The sequence below is a fragment of the Bacillus rossius genome (assembly GCF_032445375.1).
Source record: "Bacillus rossius redtenbacheri isolate Brsri chromosome 4 unlocalized genomic scaffold, Brsri_v3 Brsri_v3_scf4_1, whole genome shotgun sequence".
Lineage (NCBI taxonomy): Eukaryota > Metazoa > Arthropoda > Insecta > Phasmatodea > Bacillidae > Bacillus > Bacillus rossius.
In genome coordinates this window covers 19847219-19863339 of record NW_026962010.1, presented here as the reverse complement: position 1 = coordinate 19863339, position 16121 = coordinate 19847219, and the positions used below count along the sequence as shown (strand labels likewise).

The 16121-nt window shown below is 38.1% G+C and overlaps 1 protein-coding gene and 1 long non-coding RNA gene across 5 annotated transcripts in view; both read right to left on the bottom strand.

Moving 5' to 3' along the window:
• The window catches only part of LOC134541485 (regulator of G-protein signaling 7), a 111493-nt gene extending 105544 nt beyond the window's left edge, over window positions 1–5949 (bottom strand). Inside the window, exon 1 of one of the 4 annotated variants that reach the window (XM_063384973.1) lies at window positions 5703–5949. The gene's annotated coding sequence lies outside the window, so the exon portion shown is untranslated. The remainder of the gene's footprint in view (window positions 1–5702) is intronic. The other 3 variants (XM_063384972.1, XM_063384975.1, XM_063384974.1) reach the window with 3 other exon arrangements.
• A 1790-nt stretch (window positions 5950–7739) lies between these two features.
• On the bottom strand, window positions 7740–13705 carry LOC134541576 (uncharacterized). Its single transcript, XR_010076661.1, has 2 exons — window positions 11754–13705; window positions 7740–9511 (listed from the first exon to the last, which is right to left on the bottom strand). It is a non-coding gene; the product is annotated as an uncharacterized LOC134541576 (long non-coding RNA).
• Window positions 13706–16121: the final 2416 nt, after the last annotated feature.

Below are 16121 nucleotides of genomic sequence, written 5' to 3'. Positions count from 1 at the left end.
TGGCTGTGAACTCCACGTTCGGGAAACTTATGGAGAACAAGAGGCGGAGGCTCAAAATGGAGCTGGTGTGCTCCGAGAAGAGATTTAAGAAACTGGTGTGTCGCCCATCCTTCAAGGACCGCACGATGTATGAACCGAATTTAACGCTTGTCCACCTGAACCATGAGACCATCATTTTTGACAAACCGATCTATGCCGGACTAGCAGTACTCGACCTTTCCAAAACACTCATGTACGACTTCCACTACAATACTATGAAACCCCGATACAATGATAATATTCATCTAGCATACATGGACACCGACAGTTTTGTCTACGAGATCCATACACAGGACTTCTACCATGACCTCAAAGCCGACTTCACATTAATGGCGAAGTTCGACACAAGCTGCTACCCTTCCGACCACCCTTGCTTCTCCCCAGTCAACAAAAAGGTTGTTGGCAAATTCAAGGACGAGTGTGGAGGAGAAGTAATGAGCGAGTTTGTCAGTCTACGGGCCAAACTCTATGCCTACAAGTGCGGTGGCAAGGTCGAGAAAAAGGCCAAGGGCATCCAGCGTTGTGTGGTCAAAAACCGCATCACATTCGGTGACTACCTGGATGCCCTGCAAGACCACCGCACAAGGAGGGCAGGCGTTAGAGCCATACGGTCGAGACAGCATGTGCTGTATAGTGAGTATAGTAATAAGCTGGCCATCACGTGGGAGGATGATAAGCGACGTATCTGCGAGGATGGTATCCGCACAATCCCCCACGGCTATATAGGAGACGACGAATAATTTTTTTCTGCAAATAGTTTGGGTGTTGCTGTTTCAATTTGTTGTATAGTTTCAGTTTTTTTTGTTGTATAGTTTCAATCTTTTGTATAGTCTCAATTTTTGTTGTATTGTTTCCATTTCTGTTGTATATTTTCCGTTTTTTTGTTTTATAGTTTCCATTTTTTGTTTTATAGTTTCCATTTTTTGTTTTATAGTTTCCATTTTCGTTGTATGGTTTCCATTTTTGCTATGTGGTTTCATTTTTAGTTGTATAGATTCGTTTGATGTGTATGTATTTTTCTTTAATCCAGAATTTGTTTTTGTAGCGTTCGAGGTTATTTAAATAAATATGATAATACCTACATACTGCTTATTATTTTAAATATAGAACCTTTATTCCTCAAGGTACTTATACTTAATTTGATATCGTAAAATGGTCATGTAATTATACATAAACACCTAAATATCTGCTCCCATGCAGCTTTTTAAACACGAGTACGCAAACACGGACTCTGAAAAATTTCTGGTCTGCTAAGATGGAGTAATAAATTTATATTTTTTTTAAATTATAATTACTTTAACTATCGCATCCGCAGCAATGAAATAATAACATATATGTAAGTTAAAACCTGTAAATGATTATGCCTTTAAGAATAAATGGTTGTCACAACAACAAAATGACTGAGGATTTTATGGTCTATAAGGATCATAACAACATTGGTACGGGATAGAAAGTCGGCCTTACATACACTAAGGTGCTTTAGGATGGTGATGACATCATCGGATGAAATCAATATGGCGGAATCCAGGATGGCTGCCTCCAGCAGACGATAATGGTTTAGATTATTGTTTTTATAATAAATTTATTTAAAAAGATGGTGGTGTTACGAAAAATTGCGACAGGGATGAGTGGGGTGTTCGATGATGTAATCGTAATGTAGAAGAGTGGGGCGCTCGATGATGTAAACGTAATGTATAGGAGTGTGGTGCTAGATAATTGTAACATTTAATTAAAATTAAATTATTAATTTTTATTTTTTTAATTAAAATCGGATAATAAATAAGGATTTTCAAGATGGCGGATGAAACTCGAAATGTCGGGATGTTCTAGAAAACAAAATGGTCGTCGGGGTCAAAGGTAAAATTCAAAATCAAGATGGCGGCCGGAAGTGACGTAATCCAAGATGGCCGCCGGAAGTGACGTAATCCAAGATGGCCGCCGGAAGTGACGTAATCCAAGATGGCGGCCGGATGTGTCGTAATCCAAGATGGCCGCTGCGGATCCCCGGATCCCCCACCACCCACCGGTGCCCCCATACATACCAAATACACCTACTCTTACCATTTTTCTTATGGTTTGCCATGTAGTAAGATGCATTACCGGGATCATCACCATCTGATTCATTACAGCTTTGCTCAGTGTCTGAATTTTCCTCTCTCTCGTGTATCTGATCTTCACTATCAGAATCAGATTGTTCTCCAAAGTCCTCATCTCCCGAAGTATCATCAAACAGCATACTATGGATTTTCTTGACGTCTTCAGGATTATCCAAGTTATAAATTATTTTTTTCCCAGCCATCCTGAAACACATATTGTAAAACAAACACATGAAGTCGCGTCACACCTACTAGGTGATTCTATTTTTTCAGTAGTTAATGTTAAATTCACAATCTTAGCTAATAAGTGTGTAATTGAATAGAATTAATAAGCAATTTGGTGAAGATAGCAATTGAAAATATCATAGTCGAAAAACTTACGTCAGTAGTCGCGCTGCACCTGCTGGGTGAAAATGGCTGCCACAGCCTTGAAGTAACTCCGTCAACAGTCATGCATGAACTAACCAGAGAAGAAACAAAAGCTAGGAAGCTAGACGATAGCAGCCCCCTCCCCGACACACGACCTCGTGCAGGGAACATAAACAAGATAAGAATGCACCTGTCAGGCGCGCGCGCCTAACGGAAGGTTAAGAGTGGTGCAAAGCAAAATTTTTATACGACTACATTATTAGAGCAAGAAATTAAAATAGAGTTTGAAGTTAAAAAAATTAATAACGACCTTAGTTGGCATAATGTTAAATTTGTTCCAAGCTATTTAATTCTGGATGCATTGAGTAAAAAAAAACAATAACATTTTCGCTCTGTGGAAAATGAGAAAATGTTTAATCGATCCTATCGTAAAATTAGAAAACATATAGCTGTTATGTACACTTAAGTTCTTAAAATGTTCCAAAAGTGTATAGAAGTTTCCAAAATATTTCCATAAGAAACAGGTACTTTTAAATCTACCTACGCTTGTAGGCTGTGCCGAAAGGGATTTTTTGTATCCTGCATACTGATCTTGCATGTATAATTGTTTTCGTCCGTTCTGACTCTTCCCTTGTTTGAAAGTAATTTGTAAACATTCTATAATTCAGTAAATAAAATTAAAAATCATTGCTCATTCTATATCATAAAATTAAGAGACATCAACAACCTATGGTCAGTCTACATATTCCTGCCGCTCGTTCACATTAGATACTTTCAAAAGTCCATTAATGTTTGTTTTCATGTCACTGCCAGTACTACCCCGAGTGTTAATAGCAAAATTTCAGTCTGAATCATACACTCCGATATACATTTGTGACTGAACTGTATTAAGTCACTCTAGTCTTGGTTAAGTTTGTTTTGCGTGTAGGATTTTACGTCTCACGGTTAAAAATACCAAGCTTCAAATGAGCTCTGAACCAGTAGGATACTATTTTAGTGTTCTATTATATAACAAATGTGTTAAGTTAACTAAAATATAACTTCACAGACTTCTACAAAGACCTGCTTTTATTCTCTCTCCCTAATTCGCAAACAGTAATTGGTTAACCTAAATAAAAAAATCGCTAACGCCATCCCTGGAAACTAATCAACACCTTCACCTCTTTTGTTAACTGAATCCATTAACTATATGTAATGCCAACATGATTCTAGTATTTAGCCGAGGTGGTAGCCATGTTTGTTTACGTTAAATATCGTCTCAATAAATAATAACTGTTCAAGACTTGTGTTACAGCATTTTGATGTGGTTTATTTCTATTACACAGATCTGATATTAACAACAGGGTTCTATTATGACACCACACAATTTTTTCCCACTACAGTCATGTAACGTGAACGTGATATTAGAAATTAAATATAATATAGTTGGCCTTCAAACTTTAAACGTCTGCACATTTTTTTAATTACTGCTTTGGTTGCCGTTTGACGTTACAGGAAACACGCCTGTAATTAGAACATAAGTCACCGAATAAATCGTAGTGAGTGGCGTTGGAAGTTATAAAAATATCTACAAAGTCTAGCCTATCGGCAAATTAACCAACGAAATTCACGATAGGGCAATATTCAGATCACGAGGTTTTGGGCTCGAATCCTTGTTTTGGTATTTATTGAAAAACGCGGCTTATTTGACATAAGTGGAATGAGTAAACGAAATAAATTTAATGTGCATCTAAAACTATTTTCATGTTACCTCAACCCCCCCCCCCCTCGCCAAACTCAGAAAGTGACCCCAGAAGGATTGTACATCGGTAGGATTATTTACGATTTTACATAGCAATCCACAGACTCGTTCTTAGCTTTCCCGAAATAACGTTTAGATAAACGCAATTGAATACAGCCTAGAGTGGTCGTGCAAACATGTATGGCACATTTTTATTCACAGAGGAAAGAAATTTGAAAGGCTCTGTCACTCGACCTTTTACTGTATAGGCTTATTGTTTAATCTACCCTCACCTCACGCTCACCCCTGCAGTGTGCATATTCACATACACATTTATACACATTAATGCATATGCGCACATATATAATATGCATATACACACATATGCATATTTATGCGTACACACACATATATATGTATATTCATGTACACATGTATACATGTATACATGTATACATGTGCCACGAGGGACTGTGGTGTTCCGGTCAAGTCACGCCCCCCCCCCCCCCTTGCCAATCAGGGCGAGCCTGGTTCGATTTCCGGCGGGGTCGAGCAAGTGGGAAACGTAGCGGACGTTTCGTGAGCCGAGAAGTTTTTCTCGGGGCACTCTCGTTTCGTTCTTACACCCTTCCATTACATCAGGTCTTACTTCTTATCTAATTTCCCCATCACCGTCTCTAATGACCTCTATGTAGACGGGAAGTTAAGCCGTAAGTCACTCATTCACTCTCTCGTTCATTCATTCATTCATTCATTCATTCATTCTGGATGTGCAATGCACGGTCGAGGGTAGACTGCGGGCCAAACGAGTGTAAGCTCGGTTAAGTGGTGTTTACATTGCGGTGTGGTTACGTTATTTCGGATCCATTAGACACGTGTATCCGAGTGATAAACCTTATTATGAACTGTAATATTATTACCTCGTCATATATCGTGCCATTTTAATAGTGTTCTTTCTTAAATATAAACTCGTAAGCCTGGATAAAGCAGAAGGAAAGTTTCAAAAATTTTGTGAAAATCGACAAGAGGCCAGATTCGGGTTACGAATTTCGTCCATAAAAACATTCAAGACTTAACAAAAAAAAATAAAAAGTGAAAATGTTTTGATATATCAAACGCCGAACTGGAGCTCGGTTGTCGTAAACACGTCCTGCGAAGGAATGCCGGGGAGGGCGGACTGCAGCGCTGCAGGAAACGGGAAACCTTGGAACGGAAGTGCGAGTCGATAAACGATGTCCCGTCGTCGTCGCCAGCGGCCAGACAGCAGTCTGTCTCCGAGGAGAGGCTCCAGCAATCAGCCGGCGAGGGGGTGTGTACAACGAGCACATGAGGGCTGGTCGAGAGGCAGGAAACGCTGTAAGGGAACGAAGATCAATACGCGGTCCAGTCCGTGGGAACCGGTTAGACGGGCGGTCGAGGGAGAGAGGACGGAGCACAACAACAAAGAGTCGCGGAGAGGGGGGGAAGCAGGCTCTTACCTTATGATCGCGCTACGGGCCGGCGTGTGTGTGTGGATCTTCTCCCCGCAGCGGGCGAGAGACGCTGTGTTCACGCGCGCCGGGACGAGCTGGCCCCGGCAGCACGGCGCCCCGTCATGGCCGCGCCGCACAGAGCACCGACACTGCACCGACACAACACCGCGCCGAGCCGAACACAAGCCCCCCAGCGCGCGGCGCAAATGGCGGAGCCCGGGGCTTCGCACGCACGCACGCGCGCACGCAGCGCCGGCCCGATCAATCCCGCGGCGACCGCAGCGCTCCGCCCGCCGGCCGCGGCGAGCGCCGCAAGCTCGGCGCGGGAAGTTCGAACCGCCTCGACCGCCTCTCGGCGTGCAGCCAGTTGTCCTGCCTCTTACAGTCAACAGTTTGTGGAATGGGCATTATATACAGTCACGCATCTAGTTGGAACATACGTTCGTGCCATAGCAGGAATTAATATAAGTGTTTTGTTTCGGCATTAGAATATTATGATGTACATCAGGATCGATTCTGTTTCTAGTATAAAGGAATTTATATTTTTCGCACCCCAAAATGTGTAATCATGATATTGTCACGATCCACCTTCAGAGGGGGGGGGCGAGAATCGTAGCTCTTTACATAGAAACAACTCGCTTGGCATCAACTAGTCTTAACTTCATAAAATACTTTACTGTACCTAGGATCATAGTTTCGTCATCCCGTACAGGATGTCTGGTGAGAGCTGAACTAAGGAGATTTTGCAAAATAACATAATACTTAATTAAAATTATTTTATTCTTAAAGTCAAATACTCAACATCATTTTAAAGAACATTTAAATAGCGGGATTACAATTTAAAACAATAATCTCTTTACTTCCTTAACGATTGAACGACCTTACAAGAGAGAGAATGAGAGAACTTCACTAAACACTTCCCTAGTCCTTCCGAATACCTCAAATCATAATTAATACTTAAAATTAAAACAAAGATAAGTCCATACTCACATTTTCCGAAAAGCCTTTCTTGATCGATTACTTTAAAAAAATAACGTAGGGGCCTCTCCTGCCCTTGAAATCCCGAACGAACATTACATTTTAAAAACTATGACGCGTGACCCCTGACGAGGGCCATAGCCTCCGCCCGAAAGCTTGACGACTACATTATGACCTAACTTAAATTAAACGACTCGTGGCCTCTGGCGTCGACCATAGCTTCCGCCCGAAAGCTTGAATTCCTACATCACGAACGAACTAACAACTCGTGACCACAGGTGAGACGCATAGCCTCCGCCTGAGTGAGCCTCCGCCTGAGTGAGCCTGAAGTCACCACTCACTTGCGCTTAAATTTGCGCGCCCTGCCGCGCCTAGCATAACAAAAGCTCGTTATTGAAGTCAAATTTACTAAACAACTAACTAGAACATCTGGGAAGACTACCCCCCCTCTACCCCGATGTGCAGGCCACACCGCGCGGCTTGTTACGACAGCGCGCCCCAGTAACTGCGGCCCGTGGCTGCGCCAGCGCGCGGCCAAACAAACAAACAAAATTCTGCAAGCCCGCAGCGCGCCGCGCCGGCCCCGTGCCCCAATTACATGGTCACGCCACTTGCGCTGACGAGTGAACAGAGCAGCCAGCCCAGAGTCCCGTCAGTAAAGTCCCTAAATTTGATTTCAACAACCCTGCAAAATTTCAACCCGCGACATAACCCTCCCCTCACAGAGCTCGAGCCCCATCGAGCTACCTCAAAATTACAAATTGTCTTTTTCCATTAAACCATAACTATAAATTCCTCATTTCACAAAAATAATAATTTTCTTAGTTCCTTGCTGTCTGAACATACATCTAGATTCTGCATAAGATTTATTTTAAAACAACAAGTATTCATAAAATTAAATGTAAAACTTTTATCTGGTTTGTTCTCACAGGAACCTTCAGAGGCTCGAGTTCTCAATTCTAAAAAAATTGTTCTGTTAGTGAAGCTCTCTTTACAAATTAAATTACTGTTCTTAGTTTCTCAGTATTCGTTAAACAATGTGCAAATTCTTGATAATTATTATTATTTTTTTTTTTTTCGGTTTCCGTTTATTACCATACTTCTTTCGTTCTTCAAAAAAAATTAAGTGTCCTTACAGTGTTTCAATTAATTAAACTCTTATCTCGTGAAGGTTGGTGCAACTCCTCGAAGTCAGTGTTGTCGAGAAGAGTAGCTCCCTGGGCTGGCCATCAGCAAACACCACTCAACTCCAACAGCTACTGGACTGGCTTCCAGGGCAGCTCACAACTTCTCCCCACATCTGCTTCGGAGTTGTGCCATCCTCATCACGAACAGATTACAATTCTGAAACATCATCAACAGGCATTACCATCACGCCTGACAAATACAAAACTAACTACTAAACTGCAATCGATGGGCAAGGATGCAAACACACAAAAAAAATAAAATTAATTAATTCAACTGCTAACATAAAGTATCCCACCCTTAGCATAATCTAATCAGGCAAATAATTTGATAGGAAAAACTTAAGGAAGGGAAACATGACCTCCAATGATTTTCCCTAACTCTTGAGTCTTGATCTTCTCTATACAGCAAATAGTCCCCACGAAGTAACTGGGTTGAAGGTCACTTCACATGACCCACCCATAACCTTTCTACTCTTCTTTTCTTCTGGGGGCAACCACAATGCCCACCAATCTCTCTCCATGGTGCCGAACCAGCTATCCCATGAGAGTAAACAACGTAGTCAATAGGAGCGCAGAGGGGAAACACCAATCTCTGGCTTGTCGAGTCATAAAACTGCTTTATCTTCTTCTTCTTCTTCTTCTGAGTAAAACATCTGATTAATCTTGCTACTATTCTTCCCAACAATAAAAAAAAAGTTCATCAGGTATCTTCATAAAAAAACATTCTAACTAATAATAAGTCTTTTTCTTCTTCTATTCTGTTAGATGTAATAGAAGGCCATGTTAGGGAGGTTATAGGGAAAAAGAGTGGCCAATTCCCACCCCATCACCCACCTAGATCATGACTAATTAACTTTTAAACTTTCTATTTCAAACAAATAAAAAAAAACCATTTTTATTCAAATTTTTAAATTATAGCTACTTTTCCTTCATAACCTCAAAAGCAAATCAATAATTCTAAATGAAATTGTGATTTACTGCATCCTTGTTCCATCCGATCTGTTTGTTTATAACCTTTCTGGTAAAGTATAAAATTTTCAAACATTACTAATTCAAAAAAAAATTAAATTCTGGTGTCCTTTGAGTTACAATTAAATTTACTATTTCTTAGCTTGAAATAATTTAAGTTTTCAAAACTATTTCATTGTCTAATTCACAACACCTAAAAATCAACTCAAAACAACAAATCATCAAAATCAATAAGATCATCTGACCTACCTATCAGTACGGTGAACTTGAACTGTTCGTACACATTTATAATAAGCTATTGTATTGAAATTCCAACCTAAATAAGGTTTAAAAAAAACTACTAATCCCTCTGTAAATTAAGAAAATTAACTTTAAAAATTAAACTTAAGGTATTAGTTCTTTTTGACAGCTACCACAACTCACTAGTTCCATTACATTACTATAACCTAAAAAGTTCTGTAAATAATGTTTATAACAAAAAAAAACTCCAGTTACTGTCTTCCATAAAAAAAAATAAAACTTTACATGACCTTATTAATCTCCACTTGTAAGTCCATGGCTGCCAGCTTTCTCTTCTCTTGAATCTTCAGTCTTGGCTCTTGTTTCAGTGATCTTGTATCTTGTCTCTCGAACTCTTGTCATCTTGTAAACTGGACTGCTGCTCAGCTCATCTTAAGGAATCTGTAACAGTTTCAAAAATACATGTTAATTTAAATTACATAATTCCTGTTCTTTGGTCCTAAAAAAAAAATTGTATTATTAGTACACATTACCCTGAAACAACATTATTATTCATTGTTTATTACTTAAAAAAAATGCTTTACCATAAAATCCTTTTTTGTTCTTTTCATTAGGCCTATTTATTTTCCTTCTTCTTAATTAAATTCTGCTTCAAATGTTAATCCTAACTTAAGACCTACCATCTATTTATTATTCATTACCTACATTATTTATGTTACCCTAAAATTCCCATAAGTTTCTAATACTTCCTATCAAAGACATTCTCTCTAAAAAAAAATTTACTTGTGACTCTTAACTTAACAAACTTAAAAAAAAACTTTTACACTAGACTTAACTTATTATTCATTCTTAGTTACTAAATTTCTATATGTAAACTTTAGTACTTACAAACAAAAACTGCCTATTTCTCTCTACCTCTTAATCTCTTTCAATTATTACAATAATAATGTTACCTTGCATCTTTAAACTTTCTTCTTTTCAATTAAATTAGACATCTCATAACAATAAAAATTCTGCCTATACTCTTCTTATGGGTGTACAAACCAACAACAAAATTTCAAATTCTCAAGTTTCCTTATATTTAAATTATGCAATACAAATAACCTCTGTGGTGCCTGTACCCTTTAGGCCTACCACCTTCTCCTCTCACAGCATAACTCTTATTCCTCGGGGTCTGTATTCACTGTTCCAAATCAAATATCTCAAATAAATTAAAAACAAATTTATTATTTTAAGAAAACAAAAATTTACATTGAATTTACTATGGAGCCTGGAAATCTTAATGTCTCACAGCAGCTAACATGACTAAATCCCATGGAACCCCAGGTTTACATAACCTGTGCCCAAAAATTTAAGCATACCAGGCTTTCTCTGCACTGGTTTTACAGCATCACACACTATTTAGGGCCCCTGATCTGCCATCAGTCCCAAGGAGTTTTCCCACAACCCCTCTCTACACAAGCGCCTACCGCATTCCTCTCAATTGGCTATCGGTTTTACGGCATTCTTTTGGGATCCGACCATCAAGTTAGGGCTAATCGAACACTAAACCTCCATACTTCCAAACTAATGTAAATCAATTAAATTTTCTCTGTAAATTCTAAAAATCAAAAAAAATTATTCCAACATGCCAAAGAAACTTCCAAAAAAAATTCATAATCTTATCTTCAAACCATTAAAATAAAAATAAATAGATTACTCTGTTTTCTCCTTAATAACTGTAAACTGTCAACAAATATCATGTCGTAAATTTTAACTATGCTTACTGACTCTTAATCATAAAATCTCATTTGTCCTAATTAATAAACAACCGATTTCCTTAAAATCTCACTGTATCTCTCACACTCAAACTTCACTGGCTGAATATCTCAATAAATTCAAAAACAATTATCTAAACTCTTAAAGAAACTCCTCCCCAATTATTCAAATTACTTCACCTTATTTTATTTCATTACTTAAAACACCTTACTCAAAAAAAAATTAATTAATTATCTAGCTATCTTCCATTATTATTTATTTACCGAACAAAACTTTCTCCTAAATTAATTTAGTAAAATTCAATTTCACATTAGGCAAGTACACTAACTCTCTACAGCAATGTTTCTCATTTCCCTCCTTCCTAACTGAATCCAATCTTACTTAACCTCCAGGGAATTTACCTCACAAAATAACCAAAAATTTCACTGTAGTGCCTATCTGCTATAGGCCCACTACACAGCAAGGGACTCTAACCCCACCAACAAACTTCATTGAAATGGTACCCTATCCCATACAGGATAGCCACTTCGGTACTACCATGGGGAACTCCTGCCCCAAACTACTCACAACTCTCAGGATTCTCCTGACCCTTAATTCCGTAGTCAGCCCATCTCCTATGGTCTGCGCTACAATTCCCTTTCTTCCCAGGGACACAACGCCTCACCTTAGGGTCCCTCGCCCTAATGAAAACATTAATTTTGTCTCTCTGTTCTTTTGGAGTAAATTCCCTCTACACACAAAATCTAGCCTTCCCAGTTTTCTCAATGCTTATCGATTTTATAGTGTACCTCCTTAATAATGTTTACAAATCCCAAAAAAAATATTTTTAAAACCGAGGTAGAATTTAACTAACAAAAACATAAACAACTTACAACGAAACACTTCTAGCCTATACATCATACACTTCTTAAATTAAATTACTTACATACTGAAAGTTCCTCTTCTTCTAAAACACACTTAAATTTAAATTTATTTAACCAATAGTCTATTTTCTTATCGCTAAGTTACCGTACAGCTGATCAAAACAAGGTCACGGCCGTCCACGTCTCTGTACGTGCTCGTGACGTCACCGAATTCCATCAGGTGCGCCAACCCTCGCTTGCGGTTCCTCCGTTCTCCGCTAGGTCTCAGCACCTCCCCGTCACGTGTTCATTCTGCCACGTCCACTGACGTGTCGTTCTGAAACAACTCTCAACATTTTTCTAATTAAAACAAAACATCACTATAAATTCTATAACTCTCTTTTACATAAACTCTCGTTTTCTCTTTAATTCCTTTCTAACGTTTATCCTTCCCTCGACTGATTTAATTCGTACGTCTCGTCTCCTACGCGCACGACAACAAAACAAACTTCACTTGAAAATAATTCCTATTTACGACAAAAAATTTTTATTTTAAATTATAATTCTCTTAACCTACAATCTTAAATTAACTTTAATAAAACTAAACCACTTGCATTATCTTTATTAAGTATTTAAATTATAACGTATTCTCCTCACGTAAAAATCCCCGATAAACTCAACGACTTAAAACAACTTATCACTATAAACTTTATCCTTACAAGTATCCTCAAATAAACATCTGTTACGTCAAAAAAAAAATCTCAAAGACTTCCTCCACTATAGACTAAAATTCCGTAATCCTCTCCTCAAGTAAACTCTTAATAACCTGCTATCAGAAGCTGAAACTAACTTAATAATAAACATAAAAATCTACCTCTCTCTCTCTCCAGAAATAGAACCTATCCGGCGAACTCTACCATTTCTATCACGAACACCTACCCGGCGCCTCCACCATTTCTGTCACGATCCACCTTCAGAGGGGGGGGGGCGAGAATCGTAGCTCTTTACATAGAAACAACTCGCTTGGCATCAACTAGTCTTAACTTCATAAAATACTTTACTGTACCTAGGATCATAGTTTCGTCATCCCGTACAGGATGTCTGGTGAGAGCTGAACTAAGGAGATTTTGCAAAATAACATAATACTTAATTAAAATTATTTTATTCTTAAAGTCAAATACTCAACATCATTTTAAAGAACATTTAAATAGCGGGATTACAATTTAAAACAATAATCTCTTTACTTCCTTAACGATTGAACGACCTTACAAGAGAGAGAATGAGAGAACTTCACTAAACACTTCCCTAGTCCTTCCGAATACCTCAAATCATAATTAATACTTAAAATTAAAACAAAGATAAGTCCATACTCACATTTTCCGAAAAGCCTTTCTTGATCGATTACTTTAAAAAAATAACGTAGGGGCCTCTCCTGCCCTTGAAATCCCGAACGAACATTACATTTTAAAAACTATGACGCGTGACCCCTGACGAGGGCCATAGCCTCCGCCCGAAAGCTTGACGACTACATTATGACCTAACTTAAATTAAACGACTCGTGGCCTCTGGCGTCGACCATAGCTTCCGCCCGAAAGCTTGAATTCCTACATCACGAACGAACTAACAACTCGTGACCACAGGTGAGACGCATAGCCTCCGCCTGAGTGAGCCTCCGCCTGAGTGAGCCTGAAGTCACCACTCACTTGCGCTTAAATTTGCGCGCCCTGCCGCGCCTAGCATAACAAAAGCTCGTTATTGAAGTCAAATTTACTAAACAACTAACTAGAACATCTGGGAAGACTACCCCCCCTCTACCCCGATGTGCAGGCCACACCGCGCGGCTTGTTACGACAGCGCGCCCCAGTAACTGCGGCCCGTGGCTGCGCCAGCGCGCGGCCAAACAAACAAACAAAATTCTGCAAGCCCGCAGCGCGCCGCGCCGGCCCCGTGCCCCAATTACATGGTCACGCCACTTGCGCTGACGAGTGAACAGAGCAGCCAGCCCAGAGTCCCGTCAGTAAAGTCCCTAAATTTGATTTCAACAACCCTGCAAAATTTCAACCCGCGACAATATTTTCATTGAATAGTTTGTGCTGTTTTCGAGAAAGAGTTGACAAGTACCTATATATTAAAAAAAAGTGTACTTATGTACGCGCGTTAGAAGTTATACTTCTTTTTTATTTAAGACACAGAACTATTTTTAAATTTACTGTAAGAAAAATAAAAATAAATACTTAGTATTCAATATTAAATATTTAATTATGTAAACTAATAAAGATATGCTGGATGTTTATTCTAATTTATTAATTTTAATAATTTAACAAATAATATAATCATTTATAATGCAAATAAATTATACATACGGAAACATAATCTCATTTATATTAATAAACATGAAAATACTTTTAAAAAATTTATAAACACAATTTTCTATGACTAATATTCACAATAAATAAATTTCTTTAATTGTATTAAATATCAAACACTAAATATCTGAAAGCGACTCACAGGTAGTTTCGCACCCGCTGCTAGAATTCGCTACCGGAGCAGCCACGTCGACTATCAAATCATTCGATTTGCAGAGAGAAAGGTTAAACTATATAATGAAACGTCTCCAATAAAAACGAAAAAGACTTGAAAAAATACTAAACTCTGGGTTGGATCTGATTTTTGACCAGCAGTTTTATGAGAATACTGCCTACCTTTTTAAATTCATTAAAATGTTGAAACTGTATAGTTTTCGCACACGTTAGATGACTATAAACTATTACGTAATACAGTATAGTAGTACTATTATATTATTTTTTAACTATGCGACTTCATGGAAATTATTTTCCTAACAAACGTAATTAATTTAATATTGCTTTACGTAAAAAAAAAGAGGATGAAGGCCTAGGTATATAGAATGAAATAATCAAGGCAATGGACTTAGTTATGTATTAAATAATGTTGTAGCAATACAATAAACAAATAAAATAAAAGGTATTCATATATATTTTCTTGAAGCACAGTGTGTATAATCCAGTAATCTGTAATTTAAAAAGAGTATTTTTTTATATTGCAGCGGATTTAACCACGGTCCTTTCTTTACCTTATTGACCACACACTATAACCACTGGGCTATGATTTAAAGAAGAAACCATATGTAATGTTTTATATTGTTTTTATTATTTATCAAACTTGAAATTACTGTTTACTATGTCTATTTTAATTTACCAAATATATTTCAGGGTATTTCCACTATCAAGTTTATTTTGGCACACCAATATGTTTGGTGTGTCCCATAATTTTTATGAACGTGACTATATATGGGTTTATGTTCATACACGTGGGTCCGCCATCTTCCTGTGAAAATTTCGTTGTATGGTGCACTTGCATCATAAGAATTCACTCTCGTCATTTCTCCATAACGCACGTAAAGCAGTACAACTTCAACAAATACACTAATTTTTCATGTTGTAAATATTTTGCTGGTTTTGGCACAAATTTATGTAAAATAAAAATAATAAAAACACGGTTCGTTCCCATCAACAGTTTACAATGTGGGTGGCCTGTAGTGGGAAGGTAAATCAGCAAAGCATCACAGTACTGTTCCACAACAACCTTTTTTATATATCTTACTACACATCAGGGGCGCAAATCTGTAAGGTTAGCAAGGTAACCAGGGCGAGAGTTTTGAGCGTGGGGTCAACCGATACGGGATATCTAGATACGGTGCTTGTTTGTTGTATACAGCTCATATTGTGGTCTATATCCATATAATAAGCATGAAACTTAAAATACATAAAAAAGTTTTCCATAAGACATAGTTTATCCATCAAACCCGTTCCACAGTCACTCTTTTACAGTGCACGCAGGCACCCTCAGAGAGGGCCTTTTTAATTCGAGGTGACCACCCCCCCCCCTTCCTTTCGGGTTCTGCACCCACGCTATACATGTTACCCCTGCTACATTCATAACCCACCTCCAGTCAGTTGGCTAACCAGATAGCGCTCAGCAGGGTTCGTGCTGTTCTGGAGAGCATGGGAACCTGGGAAATGTCAGGGCATTTGAAAGTAATTAGGAAAGAAATATTTAAAGATAATGGCTCATAACTCAACATCAATACGAGAATAGTTGATTGACCAATTAATTAAAATTTTGAATCGGAATAAAAAATTAAAAATGTAGTAGTTTTCGAGTCATAGGCATTTTTGTTTTAAAAAGTGTTAACATCCCCATCCTGCACAAAATTACTACATACTGTAAAAAAAAATTGTTCCTACGCAATCATTAATAAACCTTCTATTAATAACTACTTATTCAAAATAAAATCAAACATTCTACACTTTTGGGAAGAAAAATATTACTTGCACGACTTATGCGGCAACCATTTGAATGGGTAATTCTGACTAGCCATACTGTAAAAAATAATACTTTGATAACTTAGCATGTTATTTGCGTTAATTAGC